General features: G+C 37.4%; 1 pseudogene; it reads left to right on the forward strand.

The window, feature by feature from the left end:
* Window positions 1–14,138, forward strand: part of LOC127456091 (calpain-2 catalytic subunit-like) — a 32,197-nt pseudogene extending 18,059 nt beyond the window's left edge.
* The last annotated feature ends 4,877 nt before the right edge of the window (window positions 14,139–19,015 follow it).

The following is a 19,015-nucleotide window of genomic DNA, read 5'->3' on the forward strand; positions in this document are numbered from 1 at the left end:
GGCTGTTCACAGAGTGCTGTATCCAAGCATGTTAACAGAAAGTTGAGTGGAAGGAAAAAGTGTGGAAGAAAAAGATGCACAACAAACCGAGAGAACCGCAGCCTTATGAGAATTGTCAAGCAAAATCGATTCAAGAATTTGGGTTAACTTCACAAGGAATGGACTGAGGCTGGGGTCAAGGCATCAAGAGCCACCACACACAGACGTGTCAAGGAACTTGGCTACAGTTGTCGTATTCCTCTTGTTAAGCCACTCCTGAACCACAGACAATGTCAGAGGCGTCTTACCTGGGCTAAGGAGAAGAAGAACTGGACTGTTGCCCAGTGGTCCAAAGTCCTCTTTTCAGATGAGAGCAAGTTTTGTATTTCATTTGGAAACCAAGGTCCTAGAGTCTGGAGGAAGGGTGGAGAAGCTCATAGCCCAAGTTGCTTGAAGTCCAGTGTTAAGTTTCCACAGTCTGTGATGATTTGGGGTGCAATGTCATCTGCTGGTGTTGGTCCATTGTGTTTTTTGAAAACCAAAGTCACTGCACCCATTTACCAAGAACTTTTGGAGCACTTCATGCTTCCTTCTGCTGACCAGCTTTTTAAAGATGCTGATTTCATTTTCCAGCAGGATTTGGCACCTGCCCACACTGCCAAAAGCACCAAAAGTTGGTTAAATGACCATGGTGTTGGTGTGCTTGACTGGCCAGCAAACTCACCAGACCTGAACCCCATAGAGAATCTATGGGGTATTGGCAAGAGGAAAATGAGAAACAAGAGACCAAAAAATGCAGATGAGCTGAAGGCCACTGTTAAAGAAACCTGGGCTTCCATACCACCTCAGCAGTGCCACAAACTGATCACCTCCATGCCACGCTGAATTGAGGCAGTAATTAAAGCAAAAGGAGACCCTACCAAGTACTGAGTACATATACAGTAAATGAACATACTTTCCAGAAGGCCAACAATTCACTAAAAATGTTTTTTTTATTGGTCTTATGATGTATTCTAATTTTTTGAGATGGTGAATTGGTGGGTTTTTGTTAAATGTGAGCCAAAATCATCACAATTAAAAGAACCAAAGACTTAAACTACTTCAGTCTGTGTGCATTGAATTTATTTAATACACGAGTTTCACAATTTGAGTTGAATTACTGAAATAAATGAACTTTTCCACGACATTCTAATTTATTGAGATGCACCTGTACATAATGACATTTCCTCAACCTTTATCTGCAGAACATACCAGGTTCTCTGGACCAGCAGTTCTTCTCCAACAATCGTGCTGTTAGCCGCTCCGGAAAGTACCGTAACATCAGGAGTGTGTGGAGAAAGGTGCACCTTGAACCTGGCAGTTATGTCATCATGCCCTCCACTTACAGGCCCAACCTGCAGGGGGAGTTCTTCCTCCGCATTTACACCAAAACCGGCAACATACAGGGGTACAAAGAATGAAAAACACCTGATATCTGTCTAAAGTTTCTAAAGTCAGCTCCATGTTGAAATGTAACATATTTTCTCTGTGAGGTGAATATAGCACAGTGCTGTTTATGTCTGCCTAGCGGTTAACCATATCAAGGTTTCAAATCTGCATTACAGGTTCCAGGATTTCCCCTGCACCAACAACTACTCTGTGGTAAGAAATCTATCAACAAATAAAAGATAAACAGTTTCGAGGCACTATAATAAGGATTTGTTTCTGCTGGCCGGTTGGGGTCGGATTTGTACTTGCCCTGCCAATATTTTCACTGGCCCCACCAAAGAAACTGATAAATGTTTTATTTTTTAAGCAATTCTGCAGGAAATATATTAATATTTTTCATTTAACTATAAGATGTTGCTGTTGTTGGTGTGTGTGTGTGTGTGTGTGTGTGTGTGTGTGTGTGTGTGTGTGTGTGTGTGTACTTGCTCCATAGACTGTAATGTCAAAACCAGCCCTACCTGAGGATCAGTTTAGGGTGCAGAAGTGGTTTGATGAGAAGGCTGGAACGGTAAGCATTTCCTCCAATCCCACTGTAGTCTGCACAAGACAGATATTTACTGACATGATGAATCATTGGGGAGAGTGCACTTTTATTATTAATTATGCAGACTACTTCAAATATTTCATTGTTTTTCACTTTTCAGGATGACAGAGTGAATGCTGTGCAGTTTATGAATCTGGTGAACTCAGGTCAGGATTTACACATTTTGCACAAGCTGTCACCTTTCAAGAGTGATTGTGTAAAATAAGATTATTTTACCATAAATGACCACAAGGTGGAAGTATTGTGTAGATTCCCTTTAAATGGAGATTAGCCAGGGTTACATACTCTGTAGTAGCTGAGACCGGGGCTACTTGTCACATGTGGAATTTGTCACCAAGGCTATATCTCAGTAATTATATGGTTTTGAGTCTAAAGTACAATTACACAAATGTCTTCTTTTCTTAGTAATGGTTTTATGTGTTGGATTCAAACACCTAGGTATGACTTTTGTGAATTCTATCCTCCAAAACCTTTTTTGCTATCCACAAAATTCCTGAGTCCCATGATGCTTTGCAGCCGATGTGGGTGGAACTTCCGGTTAAGCGTAAACAATCATTATGTTATGTACTAACGCAGCATTAAAAATGACAGAAACTTGAGAACAAATGATCACAGAATTATAGCGAGGCGATATTGTTCTTCCTCACCTATCTGCTAATGATTATGGATTTCAGGATGATGGCCAAATATCGCAAATTTAGAAGCATTTTAGTTATTTTGTTGAGTCTTTATTCATCGATGGAAGAACCTGAGCAGACTAACCTGAAAAGCTATGTAGCCTATTAGCAACTTCACAGCTGTAAAGTTGGATATGTTTTGAGAACAACAGTTTTGAGAACTGATAATTTTGGTTATTTTAAAGTATATATTGAGTCTAGCCAGAACCTGAAGAGTTTGTTGTACCAAGATTATGTACTTAGTGCAGATACAGGGGAGGTCCAGACAGCAGGATGCTCATGTATAACAGGACTCAGGCGATGAGACTGTCATGCTGCTGTTTTTCGGATAAAATACTATTATTTTGTGAGAGATGACTGTGTAGTAAGCTCATTGTACACAAGAGTTCAGTGTTCTCTGTAAAGCAACTATAAATCAGTATGTATTATTAAAAAAAACTGTACAAATACATTTTATACTGAATTAATGTCCTCACTGTTTTCCAAATCACATTTTCCCTTTAAAGGAAGACATGCACACTCTGCAAAGACACTCAAAACAAAAGAAAGTGAATTGCAGGCAGGAAAAATGCAGGAAAGAGGAAAATCATAATACAATTAATTTCAGACGTGATAAAACATCTACCTACTGTACATGTCTTACTAATAATTATTATTAGTCTTTCACTGTAGAATTTATCCAATTAGCATCACAGCATGAAAACTGTTGAAAACATTGTCACTACTCACAGACAGTTCAGGAAAAACACTGTTCCATTTTATACTCAGTAATAATGCTATTTTAAAACTCTCAAAGTTTCTAATGAACTTTCAGCACATGTACACATACCTGTTAGCATAATAATGCTATCGTTTATGTAACTCATTGTGCTCTGTTTCTGGATATCTATCGCAGCCGGACCGTAACAGTGAATAATATAAGCAATCCCTGCTGTTAACGTCTTGCCAATAAAGTGAAAAGGGCACACAAACAAAATATTCCAAGCTTTTTCAAACAGATGTTCCTAAGTCAATCCTTATGTAGGCAGACGATGGAATAAGCAGCACTGGGACTGGAGTGCTTTGCTTTGCGAGTGGTTTCTGATCATAGCATTGCTGTTTTAGATAAAACTTTAGTTTCGCTTGATTATTAGGATTACCATTAACTGCACACATTGTCCGGGAAATTTTTAAGACATCTTTACAACATTTAAAAAGCAAGAGTCTAACCGCATGACACGCAAGCAAGCAGTTTCACACAAAACACCAACCAATCGCACTTCTGCAGAATTGAAATTCTGTCCACCTTGCGAAATACAGTGGACTCGCTGAGAATATGTGGATAGCTAGCAAATGTAAACACTTGAACACACACACACACACACACACACACACACAAAAACACTCTAATACATTCAGGCAACTATATACTTGTAGATTTTAAGAACACATAAATGTCAGGTAGGGGGCAAGTTGTCACGTGTTTTAAATGTTGTTTTAATTGATCAATTACAATATTTTAAGGAGAATATCTCAGCTCTGTAGGTCCATACAGTTCAAGTGAATCAGGCCTTTGAAGCTCCAAAAATCATATAAAGGCAGCTTAAAAGTGATCCATATGACTCCAGTGGTTTAATCAATGTTCTCTGAAGCAATTCAGTTGGTTTTGGATAATAACAGACCAAAATATAGCTCCCTTTTCACTGTATATCTTGCCATTGAAGTCTCTAGTCACAATCATTATTTCAAGCTCAGTTACATTTTCTAGTGCGTGATGCATGCACAGAGCGCTAGATGGCACTAGGAAGTGTAATCGAGCTTGAAATCATGATCGCCAAGAAACTGCTGATATCAAGATTTATAGTGAAAATCGAGTTCAATTTTGGTCTGTTTTCACCTAAAATCTATTGGGTCGCTTCAGAAGACATGGATTAAACAACTGGAGTCTTATGGATTACTTTTATGCTGCCTATGTGCTTTTTGGAGCTTCAAAGTTTTGGTCACCATTCACTTGCATTGCATGGACCCAAAGAGCTGAGATATTCTTCTAAATATCTTCATTTGAGTTCAGCTGAAGAAAGAAAGTCATACACATATGGGAATGGCATAAGCTTAAGTAAATAAAGAGAGAATTTTCATTTTTTTGGGCAAACTATCTCTTTAAAGTACAGCATGTGTCTATATAGAAATTGACTTTCAAAAATTAACCTACCCTGAGAAATATTCACTGGAGTATAAAGTGTGACAATTAGCCCCAGACTCCCCTATGCTTCCTGTTTCTGTACAAGTTTATAATATTTAAACTCTGTTTAGTGTTGGAAAAAGACTATGAGCTTCCGCTGGAGACCTGCAGACAGCTCATCTTTGGAGAGGATGTATCCTTCCATTAAGCATTGTTCTCTGTTATTCTTTGTATTTTCCTTTTTTGTGCCTCATATGTTTCCTGTAGTTTGCTTTGTCTTTTCCTGCCATTCTTTGTTAATATTCTTAATGGCTGTGTGTAGACTGGTGGTAGAGGGCGACTGAACAGAGCTCAAGCAGAGAAGCTGCTCACCTCCCTACGCAATCTGCAGGTATCTCAGTTGTCTTGCGTAAAAAGGTCACTCTCAGCTTTGGCACGGTGTTAGGGAATATAGTGTAGAACATTGAGGTGTGACAATTAGCAAGTTGCACAGAAAAAAAGACCTTGAAACATTGCTGTTGTTGTTGTTGTTGTTGGTTCTGTTTATGAACTCATTGGCCATAGCTCTCTCTCCCAGTAGCATAATAATAATTGTCTTAAAGGAATAGTTCACCAAAAAATGAAACTTCTGTCATAATTTACTCGCCCTCGTGTCATTTCAAACCTTTATGACTTACTTTCTTACGTGGAACACAAAAGTTGTTGTATTAATGTATATCCCCTCCCAGTCTTTTCAATAAAATGGCAGTGGATTGTGCCTCAGTTTAAAGCTTAATAAAGGACCCAAGAGCCCAAGAGTATCATAAAATTAGTCAGTGCTATTCATGAATTGTATTACAAGTCTTCTGAAGGCATATGATAGGTTTTGGTTAGAAATAACTTGAAATTTAAAAACCTCTTAAACTCTATGGACCCAATGGCAGGTCCAAAGGGGGGGCGCTATATCACGAAAAAAGTTTACGCTTAAAACGTTAAAGTCTACGTATACATAAGTCAGGCATATGAGGTATCGTTTGAAAGCTTAGAATCTGAACTTTCCAGAGATAACCATCACTTCTGCATTTATGTTACATAAAATAACAAAATAAGGTCTCAAAATATTCACGTTGAAAATTAGCGCACCCCAGAAGTAATGGGGTAGAAATTTTTATATAAAAATAATCTCAGGAATGTGACTGTACAGTTTCACTGCCCTAATACCACAGTTTGGAAAATTTTCAAAAGAATCACAAAGTGAAATATGATTTCTGTAAGTCATCAAATACAAACGTCTCATTTATGCTCCGATTACTCCTGCTGTCAGCCCCAAATAGCTAAAATCTTTATATGTGCTTTTACCTTAAGACGTTCTCTAAAAAATAAGCAGTTGGTTCCTTGGCTGTGAGCTTGCTTAGCTGAATAATCCAATGTTATATATTAGATGTCCAGAACAAAATATGCCATCCAGAAGTAAAAGCATGCAAAACAAATCATCAGAAAATATGTTGATGATAAAATGTTCAGGGGAGATCAGAGGGAAGGGTCTCAGCTTTCTAATGACACCTAAATTGAGCTTCTAGTCCACTCAGAGGCTAAGATATTCAGTGAAACAACAAGGGTGGTGCTTGAACTGAAAATTAGACTGAATGTCTATGGACGAGCACAGCTTTGCGGGCTAAAATGTCTTTTTTATTATTATTTGGGTGGCTCTCTGAAAAATGAGGCCAATATTTTTGCAATTAGTCCACAGTATGTGTGGATGGTGACCTTTAAATTTGAGTGTGAGAAATTGTGGGCGGCAGCCCAAAAATCCATCAGAGTTTAAGGGGTTGAAAATCACTTTTGCGTGAACAATTACTTTAATCAGTATTTTTGTCTTTTTGTCCAGGAAAAATATCTAAACATCCTTAAAACAATATAAAGTTATCTGGAAAGCAAAATTGCATGAGATATTAAAGGTGCACTCAGTTATATTTTCCTCTTTAAAAAAGTTTAACTCTTAAAGACATGAATTGTAATTTTGCAATATATGTAGGAAATCATGACCACTCCAGTTATATCAGTAACCTTATAAAAGCTGTTTTATTCTACATGGAGAGGGTCCGAAAATGGGGGCTGCCATGTTAGAATCACATGACCAGCCGAATACTACTCACTCAATCTCAGTTACCAGCCTGTTATTTGACACTTTCACTCATTGATTAAAGTAATCATGGCTGACTGTGAATACAAAATTTCTACAGTGGCATCTGAAACTGAAAACTATTGATTTTAAATGATACTGCATAGCTATACGCTGCTATACGTAGGTGTCAGTCTAAGTCCAAAATAACAAAGACAAAAGTTACTGAGTCCACCTTTAAGACTTATGTTCAGAGAAGTTTATTGTTGTAACCCACTGAAATATAAAAACAAATATCAATGTTAATTAATTTTTTTTTTTTTTATGTATCTTATGCGAATTTGTCTTGTTTTGAGGACATTCCGATATTTTAACCTAAAAACAAGTCAAAATGACTGATTAAGAAAATAATTTTTTAGCAGTGAATGTAATATCTGAGCTAAATCCCAAATCTTTTCAATTCTAATTTTTTTTAATAATAAAATTGTGTCCATTTTTTGTACTTTGAAAATGAGATTGCTCCCTGATATTAATATTTTTTTCTGCCACAGTCTATCTTTTTCCAGTTTGATGAGGATTCATCTGGAACCATGAGCCCATTTGAACTCAGTTTGGCACTGAATGCCGCAGGTGAACACACACACACCCACACCACACCCTGTGTTTTATACGCAAAAGAAAAGTTACAGTCTCTGTACTTCTCACCACCACTCACGTTTTCTGCCCCACCTTCTCTGTTTGCTTCTTGCCTCAGGTGTTGAGTGTGACAATGTTGTGGTTCAGTTGTTGTGGGAGAGGTTTGGCGCAGGTGAACTTTACCTGCCCTTCTATGGCTTTGTCTCTTGTGTTGCTAGACTACAGGTGCTCTTTGGTAAGACCTTCTACCAGCAATGCTGATCTTTCCAGCAGGAAAGTTGCTACTGAGTAAATGTGGCAATGTTGTTTTTCTGGCTAGCAGTTTTGTTATTTTTAATTTTGTTAGTCTCTTTTGTATATGGTTATTAATATCTGTGTCCAGAACATAGGTAAATATAATTGACCAGCACAACATCTTAACATCATGTTTATTGGCATGCCTAAAAGCTGTCAAGATGTCCGTGACGTCATTCGCAGCATTGTGAGTGTGTGCATTCAGTGTCTGTAAACATGTTAATTAGAAGGATTCAGCAAGCTGATTCTTGCTCCTCAGATCTTTATGAGTCGGAGACTTGCACAGAGGTGAAGGACAAAGGCATCAACGCTGTAAGATTCCTTTCAACTGCTTTGTCAAAATCAAGCTTATTTAATTCTTTCAATCTCTTTTACAGAATCCTAATACTCTATTGTCTATTACTTACCGATGTTAAATTGATTAATGCTAAATGAGAAAATTAACCACATGCATGTGCCGCAATAGTCAAGAGAAGTTCAATATGTCTTGAAGAATATACAGATTTATAATCAATAACACAATAACAGAAATGTTCATAAATTTGTTAGTTAATACAGAGAGATGGTTTGAATAGTTCCCCAAAAATGTACGTTTCGTCATTATTGACTCACTCTTATTAATTTAATTTCTAACACCCTTTACAATAAGGTTGTATATGGTAACATTAGTTAAACACAATAGTTAAAGGGATAGTTCACCCAAAAATATTAATTCTCTCATCATTTACTCACCCTCATGCCATCCCAGATGTGTATGACTGACTTTCTTCTGCAGAACACAAGCAAAGATTTTTAGAAGAATATTTCAGCTCTGTAGGTCCATACAATGCAAGTGGATGGTAACCAGACCTTTCAAGCTCCAAAATCACAAAGGCAGCATAAAAATAATTCATATGACTCCAGTGATCTTTAGAAGCAAAATAATAGGTGTGGGTAAGAAACAGATCAACACTGATGTCTTTTTAACTGTAAATCTCCACTTCCACTTTCACATTCTGAAAGTGAAAGTGGAGATTTATAGTAATAAAAATAAGGATTTAAATATCAATCTGTTTCTCAGCCATAGTGATTGCATCACTTCAGAAGACATATATTAAACCACTGCATTAATTAATGTTGATTGTTCATGTGGATTACTTTTATTCTGCCTTTATGTGATATTTGAGGCTTCAAAGTTCTGGCCACCATTCACTTGCATTGAAAGGACCTACAGAGCTGAGACATTCTTCTAAAAATGTTTGTGTTCAGCAGAAGTAAGAAAGTCATACATATCTGGGATGGCATGAAAGTAAGTAAATAATGAGAGAATTTTCATTTATGGGTGAGCTATCTCTTCAACATGAACCAAAAATGAACAATACTTTTACAGCACTTAGTATTAATCTTGGTTAATGTTTCTTTCTACATATACATTTACATATACATACAAAATACATCAAAAGTTAATTCAATATGAACTAACACGGATGAACAATAGTATTTTAATAAATGAACATTAACCAAGATTAATAAATGTATTAAAAAAGTATTGAGAATGCATTAAGGTTAACTACTAGAACATTATTGTAAAGTGTTAAAATTAAATTTAATTTAAAAAAAGTTTTTCCATGAAACACAAAAGGAATATCTGAGTTCCATCCGTTTTCCATAAAATGAAAGTGGATGGTGATTTGTACTGCCAAGCTTGAAAAATAAAAATAAAAAAGCCAAAATCTAAGCCATCCTATTCACTGATAATCTTCCTCTCCACTAGAGCTCATTGTGTTTAATTCAGAAATGGTGCTATTAGGCGCATCGCAACATGTTTGACTTCATTGTCTCCAAACGGCATTGAATTTATTGTGACACATTGTTTTTAAAAACGCGTCCACAAATTATATTTGAGAGCTATGGCAGAGGGGAAGATTATCACTGAATAACGACATAAATTTCCATCTGTTCCTCATTCAAGGCAATCATGTGGCTTCAGAAGACTTATAACATATAAGTTGTATGGAATACTGTTATGGTACTTTCATTTCCTTTTTGGGGCTTGGCAGTATAAATCACAATTCACATTTGTAGTATGGAAAACATAAGCTCAGACATTCTGCCTAACATCTCCTTTTGTGTTTCATGAAAGAAAGAAAATAATGAGTAGTAACGACATGGTGGTTAATATAAGTTAAGTTTTGGGTTAATTTAATGTTATACTTATCTTTACCTATGTACATATAATATAAGCTGATAGTTAAAATAATAAATCTTGTGTATTAGTTGTGCCCAGCCCTCAACCTTTCTGTGGTGTTTGTGCAGTGGCTGCTCAAGCTGTTGGCCGTGTGAAACTGTCCAGACACGACACCTCAGCAGGACAGACCTGCTAGGCCAGGACTACTCTGACGTCATCCACCTATGCCTACGTCTCCATCTCTGTCTCCTCCTTTATATCTCATCATTGGACCTTTGCCCTGCAGTTGCACCCACTCACTGTACCATCAGTTGGTGTCTTTGGACATGTAAGGTCATTGATGTCCGTATACATAATGGACTCTCATGTCACACACCTCATCCCACCCTAACATTTTTGCACAATGATTTTTGCATGGCTCATTTTATGTATCATAGCAGTTTTCTGGTGAAATGAACACTAGAGGCGCTAAAATAACAATGACTTTTATTCCCTTTCACACAAATCAGATAATCATGATAATCTTTCACAGATTATCAGTTCATAAACACTTACTTTTTGCCCTGCTTCTCACACAATGCTATCTAAAAACACTTAAACTATAGTGAGTGACTTGTATAGTGATACATTTTAACATTTGCATTATATAACGATCTACATTTAAAAGCATGTTCGAATGCAATCAAATTATGCGGTAGCTCAACTGATAAAGCGTTGCACTTGCAATGCAAAAGGAGCCTGAAGAGCACGCAAGTCGACATGTAAGCACCAAAAAATTATGTGGTTGCTTCAGCAATTACTTTTGCATTTGTTGATTTTAAAACTTGATAGAGCATTAACTGTAAAAAAAAAAAAAAAAAAAAAAACATCTGTTTCTCATCTCACATTTGCTTTTTATGACACTATCAGTTAGGTTTAGGGTAGGGCGGTAGATTTTGTTGATTTAAAACTCAAAAGAGCTTTAACCTTTAAAAACCCCATCTGTTTGGGAGAAAATGTAACTCTCTTTTAGCGCTACTAAGTGATCTTTCACAAGCCACATTATATTATGCAAAAATGTTGCCACAGTCACTTTTTTTTTCATGAGATCATGGATAATTTATCCATTTTCATTGAACAGTACATGATGCTCCTAATCTTTAAACTGTAAGTGGTTCTCAAATGGTGGGTCACGACCTACCTTGGAGAGCAGCAAAAAAATATTTTAAATGTGAATAACAAAATGTAACCATATAATCGTGCATAGTTATGATAGCAAAATAAATAGGCTTATAATGTTGTTAAAGAGAGACTTCACATCTCTTTTTTTGTTAGTGTCTAGGACCGGTCGTCCAGTAAAACTATATGTTTTTTTTGTTTGTTTTTTGGGCACAAATACATCAGACATTGGAAGAAAGCTAGCCACATTAGGCAGACGTTAACATGGACAGGTTGCTTGACATGCCCTCATCTTCAAAAAAACATGAACAAAACTGTGCAATGTCAAAGAAAATACATCCAAGACTACTTTAAATAAGGCTTATTTGCGATGAGGATAAACATGGTTTGTGTCGACCACAACGTGTTTTGTGCTTTCGGTTGGCGGCCTGTGGGCATGATATTTTGTACGATAAACAATTTTGGGACTGTTTTGAATCACCACTTCCACTTTCAGTGTGGGTTCTGAACCAAAACCAGTTGAGAACCACTGCTTTATAAAATAATTGCTGTTTTTGTAGCTATGTGCAGAGTTCTAGATCTTGACTGCAGCCATTTCTGCTGTCATTTGCTTTTCAAAGTCAAATCGAGCAGGGCCGATAATGCATTTAAAAGCATGGTCTCATAATTATAGTCATACTTGTAACAAGGAGCATAATTGCTTTTTCTGTCATACAGTATGACTCTTACTTCCTCTTCTACTTTTTTTCCCTCTTATGAACATTTATGTATCTCTGATCAATATCTTTAAAAGTTGAAAAAGTATTTTTGCTTCCAAATATAAAAGCACAATTCATAATCTTTCATCACGGGCATTTCTATATAAAATTTTGCTGTACGTATGCCTACACCTCCACACACACACACTATCACACACATTGTTCAGGGAGCGAGATAGTAGCTGTGGGTATTAAAAGCGATGTCTCAGCAGCCCTGCACGCACCGGCTCTATTCTTATCGCTCTGACGCCACGCACAGCGTCATCACGCCATCGCTCCCTCCTCCGCTACGCTCTCCCTCCATCCCTCCATCCAGCTCTCTCTAGTAACTGTCTCGCTCTCACAATCTGCTTCCTCCTCCTCCTCGTGTACCTCTCACTCACAAACACACTCATACGCTCGTACATTCTTCTCCTGCTGCTCCTATTAATAGAAACCTTTTCTCACACAATGCTTCCTCCCTGCCGTAAGTTGACCGCCGTAAGTTGCCCCCAGCAACAGCCAAGCTCCTCTGGAAGCGGCTAGAAAAAGAAGTCACACGTCCATCATTGCACTTAATCACTTCCTCTGCCATACCTTCAGAGTTACATCGTGTACTTTTTCAATCCATAATCCGTTTGCGTATTGCTTTGTCTACAAGACACTTGTTCTTGTGTTTTCCTTTCCTGCTGAAAAAACACTACCTACCTACCTGGTTAAGCTAGGTAAAGGGATAGTTCACCTAAAAATGAAATTTCTTTCATGATTGAGTCACCCTCATGTTGTTCCAATTCTGTATGACTCTTTTTCTTCCTTGGAACACAAAGAGGGTGTAAGGCAGAATGTTTGCCTCAGTCTCTACTCACTTTCATTGCATATTATTTTCTTGAAAGTAAACTTTAATGAAAGTAAATGGTAATGGAATTATCCAGGCTCAATACAAGTTCAGCTCAATCGACAGCATTTGTGGCATAATATTGATTAGCAAAAAAAAAAAAATTATCATTTTTGACTATCCCCTTTTTCTTTAAAAAAGCAAAAATCTGGGTTACAGTGAGGCCCCTTGCAATGGAAGTGAATGGGGCCAATCCGTAAACATTAAAATACTCACTATTTCAGAAGTATAGCCACAAGACGTAAACAATATGCATGTTAACATGATTTTAGTGTGATAAAATCGCTTACTAACCTTTTCTGTGTAACGTTATAGCTAATTTTACAACTTCGTTGCCATGATGATGTAATGTCAACAAACCCTAAAACCCTAAAATGGCTGTAAACAGAGTATGGCTCAGTGGCTTTAGGATGAGATGAGCCAGAATGACAGGTTGTATCCTAGGATGTCCATATAACCTGTAGAAAGCTATTCATTAGCATTCCCATTCATCTAAAAGGTAGTTATGCCATTTGAAATCATCCATCTTTGCTCATAGTCTCTCAGTTCCACGTGATTTTTGAGCCAATCAGCTGAGCCTTTGATGCCATCATATGACAAGTTTCTCTGGAGCTGTAGGAAAATTATATCCTGGCATGTCGACAGCGCTGATTGGCTGGTGGCACAACAAGAACATACAGAGTCCCAAGCCCTTCACTAGCGACTACTCTGAGCTGTGATATCAAAGGCAGAAAATATGAGAAAATATAGGTTCATTTTACACTTTAAAGGGCCTTATAATAAATGTAAACACTGTAAAAACATCTACTATTTATGATTTACAAGTTGCTTGCAAAACAATTTTTCTTTGTTTCAGAATACACAGGTACTTTTGAATGTCTGTCAATGGATAAAAATGCTTTTTGGGCACAGAGGGTGTAGTTACAGCATCTAAAAAAATAAATAAAAATTAAAAAAAAAAAAAAATCCATACTGGTACTAACTAGTAAGGATACTATGCTAACCAGCCAAACCTTGACACCTTGGTTGTATCTAGTCCTGTCATATAAGACAAAAAGTTGCTATGACAAATGCATCTGTACTGGATGAAGGATGTGCCTGTTCCCTGTCTGGACTCAGAAACCTCATAGGGCATAAATTAATCCTCACACATATATATCAGTCATCAGTTATGTTTTATCATGGTGTTCTTTTGCCTAAAATAGAAGTATTTGTAAGGTATTAAAAAAAACATTAGTATTTTCCTGTGGATAGAGTGAAAGTGCCTGCCAAAGTGTGGCAGACCAAAATTATGCACACACAGACATAACAGCATCCCAAAACAAAACAATATATTATATATATATATATATATATATATATATATATATATATATATATATATACACACACACACACACACACACACACACACACACACACACACTAGCGGCCAAACGTTTGGAATAATTACAGATTTTGCTGTTTTGGAAGGAAATTGGTACTTTAATTCACCAAAGTGGCATTCAACTGATCGCAAAGTATAGTCAGGACATTACTGATGTAAAAAAACAGCACCATCACTATTTGAAAAAAGTCATTTTTGATCAAATCTAGACAGGCCCCATTTCCAGCAGCCATCACTCCAACACCTTATCCTTGAGTAATCGTGCTAAATTGCTAATTTGTTCATTAAATGATGCTTAACATTGTGTTTGTGTTTAATTTTGAGTTGCCACAGTATGCAATAGACTGGCATGTCTTAAGGTCAATATTAGGTCAAAAATGGCAAAAAAGAAACAGCTTTCTCTAGAAACTCGTCAGTCAATCATTGTTTTGAGGAATGAAGGCTTTAGAGCTCACACACCCCCAAAACATCAGTGAGCCACCACCATGCTTCACAGTGGGGATGGTATTCTTTTCACTATAGGCCTTGTTGACCCCTCTCCAAACATAGCGTTTATGTTTGTGACCATAAAGATCTATTTTGGTCTCGTCACTCCAAATTACAGTGTGCCAGAAGCTGTGAGGCATGTCAAGGTGTTGTCGGGCATATTGTAACTGGGCTTTTTTGTGACATTGGCGCAGTAAAGGCTTCTTTCTGGCAACTTGACCATGCAGCTCATTTTTGTTCAAGTATCGTCGTATTGTGCTCCTTGAAACAACCACACTGTCTTTTTCTAAAGCAGCCTGTATTTCTCCTGAGGTTACCTGTGGGTTTTTCTTTGTATCCTGAACAATTCTTCTGGCAGTTGTGGCTGAAATCTTTCTTGGTCTACCTGACCATGGCTTGGTATCAAGAGATCCCCGAATTTTCCACTTCTTAATAAGTGATTGAACAGTACTGATTTCAAGGCTTTGGATATCTTTTTATATCCTTTTCCATCTTTATAAAGTTCCATTACCTTGTTACGCAGGTCTTTTGGCAGTTCTTTTCTGCTCCCCATGGCTCAGTATCTAGCCTGCTCAGTGCATCCACGTGAGAGCTAACAAACTCATTGACTATTTATACACAGGCACTAATTGCAATTTAAAAAGCCACAGGTGTGGGAAATTAACCTTTAATTGCCATTTAAACCTGTGTGTGTCACCTTGTGTGTCTGTAACAAGGCCAAACATTCAAGGGTATGTAAACTTTTGATCAGGGCCATTTGGGTGATTTCTGTCATTATGATTTAAAAAGGAGCCAAACAACTATGTGATAATAAATGGCTTCATATGACCACTATCCTTAAATAAAAGACAGTTTTTTTTGCACAGTATATATATATATATAGTGACAGTGGCTCCATGAGTTTTCTTAACTTAAAATTACAATATAATCTCAGCACAAACACATTGTTTAGAAAGAACATAGTTGTATTAGGTAAACCCAACAAAATGTGTCCATGAAACTCAAATAAATCTCTTTTATTTCTTTATGTACTAACTAGTGAAAGTGAACGTTAGCATGCTAAATACATACTGGTTGGAAACACTACAACATGTAGTTAAGTAACTTTGTTATGGTTAGCACAGCAATTGCTCAATGAATCGGGCGATCAATTTCATGTGCAACATCTACCTGTGCTCATCGTTAGCTCAAGCTCCACTCTTCACCATTATGAGAACCCCTAAAACTCCAACATAACAGAAACTCTTTTAAATCTCAACATAAACCATTAAACTAACAGGTATCCCCCTTTACATTCATCTTGCATAAAACACATAAAATAACACTTAATTTTAACATTTACTCTCCTACCAAGTCCTATGTAAAGCATGCTGGGAAATGGAAATCCAATGCCTAGTTTCATCAATGCTACATTAACACCACAAAAAGTATTCATGTAGTCCCAAAAATGGATTAAGTAAACTCCCATTTTACAAATTTAAATTGATAGAATGCAATGAAATCAAGTTGTGACAAAATGTTGTAGAACTGTGTTGCTTTAGTTCATTTAAATTAAGTAAATTGTATAAGCATCAAAAATCCTTTTTTGAGTGAATATGAAAAATTCAGCAGAAATGAATGTTTAGCATAAACATATCATAAAAATCTTTAAAAAAGGCAGTGACTGAAACTTGTACTGCAGCAATTTCTCCATGTCTCAGCATCAGATTTGATCTACAGTCCAGTCCAGAACTGAGTATAAAAGCAATAGTTACAAAAAAAAAAGTTTGTTTACCTGAATGTGTACACGCTAAGATGACAGATGGCCAGAAATATCAAAACTATGAAAAAACGTGTGGGGTTACCATTCTGAGAAAATACTTTGATTGAATCTAATTACCGAGAAGGAAATGTGCACAGCAGCTTGTCGATCATGTGTTGTTGTGACAGACACTGATTCACAGTTGCAGGGTTGAATGCAAGGGCATAGATTTGGCTTGAAAATTCAGGGGGGGGGGGGGTTACTGCGTGAAGCTTCTACATGTTTCCATTGATCATGGTATAAATATTGGGGGGGGGCAGTACTTGCTTGCTTTGGTTATTGGGGGGGGGGGCAGGGTACCTCCTCCCATCCGCCTCCCTCTATCTGTGTTCATGTTATCATTCTTTTTCTCTTTTCCGTCACCTCTCACTATTTTCCCCCATTGACCCCACTGGTGCGCCGCTGTGACATGTTTTGTGGTTATTTCTCACCAGCGATTGGTTATTTGGTACAGTTATATGGGGGTGGCTACAGGAATAGCTTCAGAGTTGTAATGCAACGTGTGTGGGTGCATTTTTCAGAGAGAAAGTTTCTTAAGGATGAAGCCATCCTTAAGGAGACTGCCAAGATGCATTTATAGACCTGGCTGGAGAATATGCAGTAATACTACTAAAGTTGATGTCAAAGGGTGTATTTAAAGATGCTTACATGAAGTGTGTATATGAGAGAGGCAGTTGTGTTTTATTTTGAGCCAGAGACCTGGATGTAGCCTGACTCTTTTCCTGACAATATTTTTCAGTTGCTTTCATGCAATGTATTTGTGCTAGCTATAAATGAACTACCAAAAAGAGAGTGTTTGGGAATCAGCGCTTACGAACTAGAACAACAATATGTCAACTCTTTCGGTGCGAGTGCATCACATTCTGACTAATGCGTCACTCAAACTGAATCTGACTATTTGCCCCCACACTGACTATTATAGTTAAATGTGTTCACTTATACGTCAGCTCATTAAGGACTGACGCATTAATGAAACTGGGGCAAATCATTCTGCATTAGATACTTTTATGCATCTTCAAAAGTGCATATTAATATTAATATCTTGCCAGGATTGTGTCAGATCTCTGAATGAATGACAGTGGCAATGTAGGTATTCATAAGTCACTGCAGCGAGGTGGCAGGTTATGACCCAGATTTTTCTTAGTTTTTGCTTAGGGGCTGGAGGACAAGACTACAATGGTTATATGAAATGAAAGTAACGGGTTTATAATCAGAAGTAAGTTTTCTCCTCACAGCTCTTTTCTAATTGTTAACTTACATCTTCTGTATTTGATGAATAGCAACGAGAAATTGCTTATAATTGCACTGTCAAAGGTATGTTAATGCCATATAATTATAGACTGAAGTGTCTTTAGCTCAGTTTAATGATTAAAGTACAGTGTTACCTAAATTGTTTAATTACATGGGCTATATGCACACAAAAGAAAGTCTCCAAAGAAACTCTAAGGAATGAGCAAGAAATTCTTGTTGTTCATGTCATATATTGCTGTTGTTATACATGTTGCAGACAATATTTCATTTTGCCATGTCTGCTTAATGTTTTTGTGAACCAGGCACGCAAAGTGGTGTAAAATATCTGAGGTATGTATTAGCTTCTGGCATAGAAGTCAACCTTTTATAATCATAATGCCATGGGCCATTCATTAGTGATATTTTCCCAGGCTTGTGTATCAGTGATAGGACTGAAAGCCACTTAAATGAAAAGAAAAATAGGCAAAGAATGACACTGTCAAAAATGAAAGCATGCATTTGTTACCTTAAGGAGCTATGTCTACCTGACCCTTCTGGCGGTCGGCTGAATGAATACCAGTCTCATTCGTTACAGAACCCCCCCCCCCAAATGAACAACTCCCGGTGTTCTCCTTCGGGGTCATCCCCTTGGTCGTGGTGCTGGATGATTCGGGTGCCCTTGGTGAAAGTCATGAATCAAGAATGGATCCAGTATGTCGTTGGCGGCTACCCACGATCACTCCTCTGGTCCGTAAACCTTCCCAGTCCACCAGGTACTGCATCGGCCCCCCTCTACGACGAGAGTCCATGATCTCTCTGACCATGTAAGCAGGTGATCCGTCGATCTCCAATGGAGGAGGCTCAGGATCCGTGGTTCCAGGGCCAGACGTTGGGTGGACCAGATTCAACAATGACACATGAAAGGAAGGAGAGATGCGGTAGTTAGCAAGAAGCTCCAGTCGGTATGTTACATGTTTGAGAATTCGGTAACACTTTATTTTGATGGTCCCAAATAGATATTTAACGGACTATAAGTGACTTATCAACTGGCTTGTAATAGCTAGTAAACAGTGTTTCAACAAACATTCAGTAGACTTTCAGTAGCCTGTATATAGATCTCTATTAATGACCTACTTTGAGAAAATCAGTTAATTAAAAGGTCATTAATAGAGATTTATATACAGGCTACTGAAAGTCTACTGAATGTTTGTTGAAACACTGTTTACTAGCTATAGCAAGCCAGTTAAATATCTATTTGGGACCATCAAAAAGTG

This window comes from Myxocyprinus asiaticus, chromosome 18, assembly GCF_019703515.2.
Source record: "Myxocyprinus asiaticus isolate MX2 ecotype Aquarium Trade chromosome 18, UBuf_Myxa_2, whole genome shotgun sequence".
In the NCBI taxonomy this organism is placed as follows: Eukaryota; Metazoa; Chordata; class Actinopteri; order Cypriniformes; family Catostomidae; genus Myxocyprinus; species Myxocyprinus asiaticus.